Below are 11,019 nucleotides of genomic sequence, written 5' to 3'. Positions count from 1 at the left end.
CTCTCAGCGCCCCCGAGTGGGAGGCTGTGGATCTGCGTCCCCTTGGCTGCTGCTTCGTGGAAGTCGATTAGCCACGGTTCAATCCCCTGGGCCCTTGAGTGTTCTATGGGAAGTTGGGTTGGTCTAGGCCCCGTTGGCCCCTGCTTGTTTGACAGAGAATCCCCTCCACCCCTAGAGGTTTCCTCTCTACTTTTTCTGCTCTTTGGGTTAGGTCGTCAGGCGTTTTGGAGGTAATTTGGGGGGCCATAACTCCGGGGTTGGGTGCCAGTATGAGTGAGGTAGGGTTTCATTCAATCAAGATTTGTTGAGTGCCAAATATGTACTCCGCGTGTAGGTGAGGGTGACTGTTGACTAGTGAAAAAAGGGACCCAAGGTTCACGACTGTCTTCTTACTGTCAGTGGAACGACCTGTGGAAACCTGCGATCCATTCTCATTAAATAAATCTCTGGGTAAGTGGCTAAGCACCTTCTTGAGCTCATCACTAATTCATTTTCGTTTTCACTTTTCCAGTGAGTTCCCAGTTAGCCTGATCAATTCAGCGTAGCATTTCACTTTTAGTATTTCTTTGTTCTCTCGCCACCCCGCAGCCCAAAAGAAAAAAGAGATTTTAAAAAATTACCTATTTTCTCATTACACACGTAGTTTAAAACTCATCTCGTAAGGTGATAGAATTTATTGGACACCTTTAGTGGGAAATGTATTATAATAAGAAACAACAGACTCTTCCTTTACACTAAATTAGCTTCCAGATTTTGTATGTTATTTTATGACTGTTATTCCTTTTCATGTGTGCATGTAGTGGCTCCAGCTCAGTTATAAGGTTTGTTGTTGTTTTCAACTCTGCATTTATCAGCTCAGGTGAAGTCTTAATTTTTCAGATTTTAAAATTTTTATTATTAGAGATAAAGTATTGCTCTGTCACCCAAGCTGGAGTACAGTAGCGTCTTCATAGCTAACTTTAACCTCAAACTCCTAGGCTCAGGGAATCATCCCACCTCAGCCTTCCAAAGTGTCGGGATTATGTGCATAAACCACAGAGTCCGGCCCAGGAGCTTAATCTCAAAGGAAGTTTACCTGAATTTTAGGTGTGGAGTATCCGAAAGTAACTTCCAGCATGGGATGTGGAGCTAAGTAAGATGAATTTACATAAACCATCATTTTTCCTGCATGTGTTTAGCAGACGAGAGTGCATAGAGTTGCTGGTCATTGCTTCCTATCAAATTGTGGAAACCAATAAAAACTGAAAGTATTCTATGAGAGAATAGAGGTACTGTAGCTAAGAAGAATGCAAAGGAGGCTGCTCAGAGGGAATCAAACCTTTGTAAAGTTTAGGTTTTAAATCTTTAAAAGGATTTTAAGTCTCTAAAAGGATTTAAAGGTTATTTTAAATAATTTGCTGCTTTTTTTTAATGTCCTTGGAAGGTAGATTTCTTGCTTTTTTTTTTTGAGGTGGAGTTTCACTTTTGTTGCCCAGGCTAGAGTGCAATGCGCGATCTTGGCTCACTGCAACCTCTGCCTCCCATGTTCAAGCGATTCTCCTGCCTCAGCCTCCCGAGTAGCTGGGATTACAAGCATTTGCCAGCACACCCAGATAATTTTGTATTTTTAGTAGAGATGGGGTTTTTCCATGTTAGTCAGGCTGTTACTGAACTCCCGACCTCAGGTTATCCGCCCTCCTTGGCCTCCTGAAGTGCTGAGATTACAGACATGAGCCACCACGCCCAGCCAATTTCTTGCTTTTAACTAAAGAGTAAGTGTGGGCCAGTTTATTAAAAATCCTCTGAAGGGGCCAGGCAGGGTGGCTCAAGCCTGTAATCCCAGCACTTTGGGAGGCTGAGGCAGGCGAATCACGAGGTCAGAAGTTCAAGACCAGCCTAGCCAACATGGTGAAACCCCGTCTCTACTAAAAATACAAAAAATTAGCTGGACGTGGTGTTGGGCGCCTGTAATCCCAGCTGCTCGGGTGATTGAGGCAGGAGAATCGCTTGAACCCAGGAGGCGGAGGTTGCGGTGAGCCCTAGGTCACGCCACTGCACTCCAACCCGGGAGACAATGCCCCTCTGTCTCAAAAAAAAAAAAAAAAATCCTCTGAGGACCAGTATAGGTTACATAGGCAATTTGTCTGTTTTGTTTTTTGTTTTGTTTTGTTTGCAATGGAGTTTCACTCTTGTTGCCCATGCTGGAGGACAGTGGCATGATCTCGGCACACTGCAACAACCTCCGCCTCCCAAGTTCAAGCAATTCTCCTGCCTCAGCCCAAGTAACTGCAATTACAGGCACCTACCACCACGACTGGCTAATTTTTTGTATTTTTAGTAGAGATGGGGTTTCGCCATGTTGGCCAGGCTGGTCTCCAACTCCTGACCTCAGGTGATCCACCCACCTCGGCCTCCCAAAGTGCTGGGATTACAGGTGTGAGCGACCGCACCAGGCCTGGCAATCTGTCTTATCCTGGTATTTTTTTGTACGCGCTTGGTCATAACAGAAGGGATGAGAATGTGAATTACCACTGCTTAGAAAAACAACTCAATTGGGCTGGGCACGGTTGTTCACACCTGAAATCCTAGCACTTTGGCAGGCTGAGGCCGGCAGATCACCTGAGGTCGGGAGTTTGAGACCAGCCTGGCTAACATGGAGAAACCCTGTTTCTACTAAAAATACAAAAATACCCAGGCGTGGTGGCACGTGCCTGTAATCCTAGCTATTCAGGAGGTTGAGACAGGAGGATTGCTTGAACTGGGGAGGCAGAGGTTTCTGTGAGCCGAGATCACGCCATTGCATTCCAACCTGGGCAACAAGAGCGAAAACTCCGTCTCAAAAGAAAAACAAATCAATTAACATGCATGGTTGACTTAACAGGGTCTCCTCAGTAAAAGTAAAGGTAAATCAAGAATTCATAGAAGTCATAACTTACAGAAACCTCCTATGGAGCAGAAAAATAAAATGAAAAAAGTAATAACTTAGTATTGCTGTTTTGGAAAATGTTGTTTTCACTTTTGATTCATACACGTGAAAGAAATAGTAAAGAAGTAATTAAGAATCATTTTACATTTTTTTCTTTCTTTCCTTCCTTCCTTCCTTCTCTCTTCTCTTCTCTTTTCTTTTCTTTCTTGAGTCTTGCTCTGTTGCCCAGGCTGGAGTGTAGTGGCGCGATCTCAGCTCCCTGCAACCTCTGCCTCCCAGGTTTAAGCAATTCTCCTGCCTCAGCCTCCTGAGTAACTGGGGTTACAGGTGCGCACCATTACACTCGGCTAATTTTTGTATTTTTAGTAGAGACGGGGTTTCTCTATGTTGGTCAGGCTGGTTTCCAACTCCTGACCTAGTGATCCACCCACCTCGGCCTCCCAAAGTGCTGGAATTACAGACATGAGCCACCGCGCCCGGCCATATTTGCTTATTATTTTGAGTTGTTGATACTTTCTTTTTACATGAAGTCTGTAGTTTATAAAATGATGAATTTGTCTACTTAAGAGTTGGGGGGAAGAGTTACGGGTGTGTACTGGCAGTAGGCTGTGGATTTGGAGCTGTGAAAGCTTCTCCCAAGGCTATTCAGTCTTGTTTCTATTTGTTTCTTGGGGTTTCAGTGTTTCTAAACTAAGTTTTAGGTTCATATCTTGAGTTTTCATTTCCTTTTGCGTGTAGGTAGTTTGATTATGGATCTTACATTTATGTGCTCTTCTGACTTGTGCTTTTAATGTTTTGAGAGCAATTTGCCCACCTCTCAACATAGATGGCAAACCTCTTTGTGGCTTCTCCAGGATTTTTTGAGCATCTGTGATCAAGGAAAGGAGCACCTGGCTCTGGGGCTTGATGCAGGGTACAGGGCTTTTACCTGCCTATAAGGTTAAGGTCATTTCTTCCAACCCTATTCTTACTCTCATGTGTTTGTCAAAAGGACCTAACCCTTGTCCCTTGTAGGCCTCGGTTCCCTGGCATCAGATTTCTCTTACATCTATAGCTTTGATTGTACTCTGTTTGGAATCTGGGATATCTCCCGTTTTTCTAGTTTAGCTGTGTGTCAGAACATTTTTATTGTCATTTTATCTACATCTTTATGTGTTTGTAGTGAGAGGGGGAACTGACAGCATCAGTTCAGTCCACCCTGTTGATGAAAGGCTACTTAAGAGATTTTTTTTTGGAGATGGAGTTTTGCTCTGTTGCCCAGGCTGGAGTGCAGTGAAGCAATCTCAGCTTACTGCAACCTCTGCCTCCCAGGTTCAAGCGATTCTCCTGCCTCAGCCTCCCATGGAGCTGGGATTACAGGTGCCCGCCTCCACACCGGGCTAATTTTTTGTATTTTTAGTAGAGACAGGGTTTTACCATGGTGGTCAGGCTGGTCTTGAACTTCGGTCCTCAGGTAATCCACCTGCTTCAGCCTCCCAAAGTGCTGTGATTACAGACATGAGCCACACTGTACATGGCCCGCTTCAGAGGTTTTTTTTTGTTTTTGTTTTTGTTTTTTTTTTGCCGAAGTCTTGCTCTGTTGCTCAGGCTGGAGTGCGATGATGTTATCTTGGCTCACTGCAACCTCTGCCTCCTGGGTTCAGGAGATTCTCCTGCCTCAGCCTGCTGAGTAGCTGGGACTACAGGCACATTCCACCACACTCAGCTACTTTTTGTATTTTTGGTAGAGATGGGGTTTCACCATGTTGCCCAGGGTGGTCTTGAATTCCTGGACTAAAGCAATCCACCTGTCTCAGCCTCCCAAAGTGCTAGGATTACAGTCATGAGCCTCCGCGCCTGGTCTCACTCATGTTTATCATGGCTTAATGCATTAAAGTCTTTGCCACCTTCATTCTTTTTTTTAATCCAGAAACATTTTAATCTGTTAAAAAGCAAAGGCTGGGCGCGGTGGCTCACGCCTGTAATCCCAGCACTTTGGGAGGCTGAGGCAGGTGGATCACAAGGTCAGGAGATCGAGACCATCCTGGCTAACACGGTGGAACCCCCGTCTCTACTAAAAATACAAAAAAAAAAAAAAAAAAAAAAAAAAAAATTAGCCAGGCATGGTAGCGGGTGCCTGTAGTCCCAGCTACTCAGGAGGCTGAGTCAGGAGAATGGCGTGAACCCAGGAGGCGGAGCTTGCAGGGAGCCAAGAACGCGCCACTGCACTCCAGCCTGGGTGACACAGCGAGGCTCCATCTCAAAAAAAAAAAAAAAAAGGCCGGGCGCGGTGGCTCAAGCCTGTAATCCCAGCACTTTGGGAGGCCGAGACGGGCGGATCACGAGGTCAGGAGATCGAGACCATCCTGGCGAACACGGTGAAACCCCGTCTCTACTAAAAAAATACAAAAAAACTAGCCGGGCGAGGCGGCGGGCGCCTGTAGTCCCAGCTACTCGGGAGGCTGAGGCAGGAGAATGGCGTAAACCCGGGGGGCGGAGCTTGCAGTGAGCTGAGATCCGGCCACTGCACTCCAGCCCGGGCGACAGAGCCAGACTCCGTCTCAAAAAAAAAAAAAAAAAAAAAAAAGCAAAACAAACAAACAACAAAAACCCAAAACTACTTTGCTCCTTTTCACAATAGTGCGCATTTATACCATAATTTAGTTACGGCTACAAAACATCAGAAGATTTCTTTTTTAATGTATCTTCTCTATGGAATTAAAAAAAAATTTTGTGTGTACCCTTCTAGTCTTTAATTGGTAAAATATGTCCCAAAAAAGAAACTATTGCATTTAAGCCACATCACCAAAAAACAAAACGCAAAACCAAAAAAAAAAAACAAACAACCGAGCATAATAACGCTTTTACTGATGTGTCTTACAGATTGACATGACCAAAGCCATATGTTTTCATTTAATTTCCATTTCCCCCTCCCACAACATGCACCAATTGAATATATGCTCTGGGAGCCATAAAATTACCAAACATCTACCTCTTCAAAAGAATGCATTAAAAAATATATATATGTATTTTTTTTTTCTTGAGATGGAGTCTCGCTTTGTCGCCCAGGCTAGAGTGCAGTGGCGCAGTCTCGGCTCACTGCAAGCTCCGCCTCCCAGTTTCACGCCATTCTCCTGCCTCAGCCTCCCTAGTAGCTGGGACTACAGGTGCCCGCCAGCACACCCAGCTAATTTTGTATTTTTAGTAGAGACGGGGTTTCACCGTGTTAGGCAGGGTGGTCTCCATCTCCCGACCTCGTGATCCACCCGCTTCGGCCTCCCAAAGTGCTGGGATTACAGGCGTGAGCCACCGCACCCGGCCAAGAATGCATTAAAATATTTTAAAGAATTTTTTTGTTGTTTAAAAGGTGAAAAAAATGTAAACAAGAAACTGATTCACTCCCTTACTTCATGCATTCACAATCTAAACCAAAAACGAATTTTTTTTTTCTTTTTTTGAGACGGAGTCTCGCTCTGTCGCCCAGGCTGGAGTGCAGTGGCGTGATCTCGGCTCACTGCAAGCTCCGCCTCCCGGGTTGACGCCATTCTCCTGCCTCAGCCTCCCGAGTAGCTGGGACTACAGGCGCCCACCATGACGCCCGGCTGATTTTTTGTATTTTTAGGGGAGACAGGGTTTCACCGTGTTAGCCAGGATATTCTCAATCTCCTGACCTCGTGATCCGCCCGCCTCGGCCTCCCAAAGTGCTGGAACTACAGGCGTGAGCCACCGCGCCCGGCAAAAACGAAATTTTAAAGCAAGAACAAACTACTGCTGCAAGTTTTTGTAAGTCCATTTTCTCTGTACACGCAAACTGCTCACTACTGAAGGGAAAAAATATATAATCCATGGTGTCTGCTGATTCAAAAGGGAGAAACAGGTTGTCATTTAGTATCCAAAAACTGATACATGTATGTTCTGCTTTTATAGTGTATGTTTTTCTCTTTTCTGTTTTTCATATCCAAAACTTGTAAATGCTATTTTAGGGGTACAGCAGATTAGATTCCAACACTTGGTGAACAGAATTCACAAGCTGTGACAAAACTGACAAAACTCTGTCATCTTTGGGGTGCAATTTTGTTTGTATACACTGTATGTGTATATTTATTTTAGATTTGGCTGTAGTGGACTGGCCGTGGTTCAAGTGCCACTTTCATTCTAAGGCAAGGATATGCTATGATGAAATCTTGGAAGTACAGCTAGAGTCATCATTCTATCTGTTTGAAAAAGTGTATTTGGGCCAGGCGCAGTGGCTCACACCTGTAATCCCAGCACTTTGGGAGGCCAAGGCGGGCGGGTCACGAGGTCAGGAGACCATCTGGGCTAATACCGTGAAACCCCCATCTCTACTAAAAATACAAAAAAAAAAAAAAAAAAATTAGCCAGGCATGGTGGTGGGCACCTGTGGTCCCAGCTACTCGGGAGGCTGAGGCAGGAGAATGGTGTGAACCTGGGAGGCAGAGCTTGCAGTGAGCCGAGATCGCGCCACTGCACTCCAGTCTAGGTGACAGAGCGAGACTCCGTCTCAAAAAAAAGAAAAAAAGAAAAAATGTATTTGAAGTACGTCCATAAAGAAAGAGACCTAATTTTAGAAGACCTTTATGCTGGGTGAAAGTGTTTCTCCACTGTATTATGGACCATATGATGGCAACTAGTTTTGTTTTTTGTTTTGTTTTGTTTTGAGACGGAGTCTGTCTCTGTCACCTAGTCTGGAGTGCAGTGGCGTGATCTTGGCTCACTGCAACCTCCACCTCCTAGGTTCAAGCAGTTCTCCTGCCTCAGCCTCCCAAGTAGCTGGGATTACAGGTGTGCACCACCACACCCAGCTAATTTTTGTATTTTTAGTAGAAGTGGGGTTTCACTGTGTTGGCCAGGCTGGTCTCGAATTCCTGACCTCAGATGATCTGCCTGCCTTGGCATTCCAAAGTGCTGGGATTACAGGCCTGAGCCACCACGCCCGGCTGACAACTAGTTTTTTTGTTAATTTGATTTTTTTAAATTCAAGTCTACAGAAAAGTTGGAAGAATATTACAGTGAATTTTTATGTACTCTTCTCTTAGATTTGCACATTGTTCGCTCTTCACCACGTTACTTCATTTCTTTGTCCTATATATTGTGTAACTATTATTTTTGCATTGTGTTTACACATTCTTATTCTTTTTTTTTTCTTGAACCCTTGAGAGATGTTACTTTTATCTCTTATTAATAAGAGTGTGGACTAAAATGTAATTTTATCAAATTCAAAAAAAATTTTTTTTTTTTTGAGATGTAGTCTCGCTCTGTCGCCCAGGCTGGAGTAGAGTGGCGCAGTCTCGGCTCCTGCAACCTCCACCTCCTGGGTTCAAACAGTTCTCCTGCCTCAGCCTCCTGAGTAGCTGGGACTACAGGCATGCGTCACCACACCCGGCTCATTTTTGTATTTTTAGTAGAGAAAGTGTTTCACCATGGTGGCCAGGCTGGTCTGGAACTCTTGATCTCAAGTGTTCACACGCCTCAGCCTGCCAAAGTGCTGGGATTATAGGCGTGAGCCACTGCAAGCAGCCAAATTCAGGAAATAATATTGATGCAATACTGTTACTTAGTATACAGTTGGGTTCAAATGTTTCCAGTTGTTTCAATACTGTCATTAACAGAAACTTTTTAGAAAATCCAGGAACCAGTCCAGAATCAAGCTTTAGCTTTGCATTTAGTTGTCATACTTTATTCTCCTTTAATCTAAAATGGTTCTTCAGATTTTTCTTTTTTTGGTCTTTTATAACAGTGACGTTTTTGAAGAGTGATGAGCCGATTATATTATTAAATGTCCTGTCTTTCAATTTGAGCTTGTCCAGTCACTTCCTCATGGTTAGTTTCAGGTTATACAGTTTTAGCAAGAAAGCTATGTAAGTAATACATCACATCAGAAGGGATGGGACATCAGTTTCTTCAGTTGTTGTCCAGGCCAAGGTGAAAGTTCCCCTTCACCCTTGAAAAAATCAGCTCGTTAGCTCATTGACTGGGCATGATTGCTCGTGCTGTAATCCTAGCACTTTGGGAGGCTGAGGTGAGAGGATTGCCTGAGTGCAAGAGTTTGAGACCAGCCTGAGCAACATAGTGAGTTGCTATCTGTATAAAAAAATAAAAAATTACTTGGGTGTGGTGGTGTGTACCTGTAGTCCCAGCTGAGGTGGGAGGATTGCTTGAGCCTGGGAGGTCGAGATTACAGTGAGCCATGATCGTGTTACCGCATTGCAGCCTGAGCAACAGAGCAAGACCTTGTCTCCAAAAGATAATCAACTCATGCACAAGGCCAGGTTCCTAATCCCAACACTTTAGGAGGCCAAGATGGGAGGATCACTTGAAGCCAGGGGTTCCAGACCAGCCTGGACAACATACAAGATCGTGTTGCTACCAAAAAAAATAAAAATAAAAACCAACTCACAAAAGGCATGTGAATTGGAAAAAAAAGACATACAGATTTTTTTTTCCCTAAGGTACTTTTGCTATAGCTTCCTCTTTCTTTCTTTCTTGCTTTCTTCCTTTCTTTCCTTTCTTTTTTTTTGATACAGGGTTTTGCTTTGTCACCCAGGCTAGAGTGCGGTGACATGATCACAGCTCACTGCAGCCATAACCTCCTGGGTTCAAGTGATCCTCCCACATCAGCCTCCTGAGTAGCTGGGACTATAGGCGAGCATCACACCCAGCCAATTTTTTGTATTTTTGTAGATAAATGTTACCCAGCCTGTTCTTGAATTCCTAAGCTCAAGCTATCCTCCTGCCTCGGGGTCCTAAAGTTTTGAGATTATAGGCGTGAGTCACTGAGCTGTCCAAAGCATACAAATTTATCACAGAGTGATTGCCTATCCCCCCAGGTGGTTCAGAAGGTTACATACCATTCTGGCAAAACAAGTTATGGAAACCTGGAGAAGAGGAATTCTGCTGAGGGGATTACTAGGGAGAATGAATGGATCAGGGAACAGAGATTAACTTGTACATTATCTTGTAAAAGAGTCCATTTAGGTGTGGTTACATTCTTGGTGTTACAGCGTACAGAAGAAAAACAGTTGTTCCTTTGGGTGGGTCTGTATTTTAGGCGCATAAAGGAATTTAAGCTACTGTATGCTTTGGAAGAGAAGGTGTGTGGATGGAGTGAGGTATCAAGAGATACCTTGAGGTTTCTTTGGTTGAGCATAGCCATATTTGGGGGTATTGATTTCTTTTGTTTTTTGAGACAAGAGTTTTGCTCTTGTTGCCCAGGCTGGGGTGCAGTGGTGCAACCTCAGCTCACTGCAACCTCCACCTCCTGGATTCAAGTGATTCTCTTGCCTCGGCCTCCATGTACCACCATGCCTGGCTTATTTTTTAAGTAGAGACCGGGTTTCACCATGTTGGCCAGGCTGATGTCAAACTTCTGACTTCAGGTGATCCACCCGCCTCGGCCTCCCAAAGTGCTGGTATTACAGGCATGAACTACACGCCCTGCCTGGGTATTGATTTCTGAGCCCCAGTATCAGTATATTATCTTTGACGACTTTGTTAAGATTGTATCCACCAGGTTTCTCTTTGTAATTGATAAGTAGTGACCTGTGTTCCCATAGATTGTGTAAATATCTCATTTATAAATAAAGTTTCACCCAGAAATTTCAGCGTTCCTTGGTGACTTGCTTAACCCAGTTATTCCTATAATGGTTACAAAATTGTCATTTTCTAAGTCTGCTATTCTTCTTACATTTATTTATTGCATTATACTATAAAGAAGTGTTTTCCCATCTTCATTTATTGCACAGTTACCTTTGAAGCCAAAGTGTTAGGAGGAAGATGTGAACGTTTGCTATAGAAAAAAAGGACTATGTCAGGAAAGGATTGTATCTGCTCTTCCACTGTTAGCTTAAGAAATAAGACTGGGTGCGGTAATCCTGTAATCCCAGCACTGTCGGAATCCGAGGCGGATGGATCACTTGAGGCCAGGAGTTCGAGACCAGCCTAGCCAACTTGGCAAAACCTCATCTCTACTAAAAATAAGAAAATTAACCCGGGCCAGGCGTGGTGGCTCACGCCTGTAATCACAGCACTGTGGGAGGCCGCAGTGGGAAGATCACCTGAGGTGAATTTTTTTTTTTTTTTTTTTTTTTTTTTTTTGAGACGGAGTCTGCCTCTGT

General features: G+C 44.1%; 1 protein-coding gene across 18 annotated transcripts in view; it reads left to right on the top strand.

Moving 5' to 3' along the window:
• Positions 1–11,019, top strand: part of ATG13 (autophagy related 13) — a 57,373-nt gene that overhangs the window by 648 nt on the left and 45,706 nt on the right. For 5 of the 18 annotated variants that reach the window (XR_007719288.1, XM_050757595.1, XM_050757590.1 and 2 more), the window contains exon 2: positions 335–450. The exons of 8 other annotated variants lie outside the window; for them this stretch is intronic. The gene's annotated coding sequence lies outside the window, so the exon portion shown is untranslated. Of the gene's footprint in view, positions 1–334; positions 451–977; positions 1,133–6,506; positions 6,668–11,019 lie in introns of all 18 variants that reach the window. 5 more of the 18 variants (XM_050757596.1, XM_050757591.1, XM_050757581.1 and 2 more) reach the window with 3 other exon arrangements.

This window comes from Macaca thibetana, chromosome 14 (genome assembly GCF_024542745.1).
Source record: "Macaca thibetana thibetana isolate TM-01 chromosome 14, ASM2454274v1, whole genome shotgun sequence".
Lineage (NCBI taxonomy): Eukaryota > Metazoa > Chordata > Mammalia > Primates > Cercopithecidae > Macaca > Macaca thibetana.
Note: the sequence above shows the minus strand (reverse complement) of the source record. Positions and strands in the feature narration are given on the sequence as shown.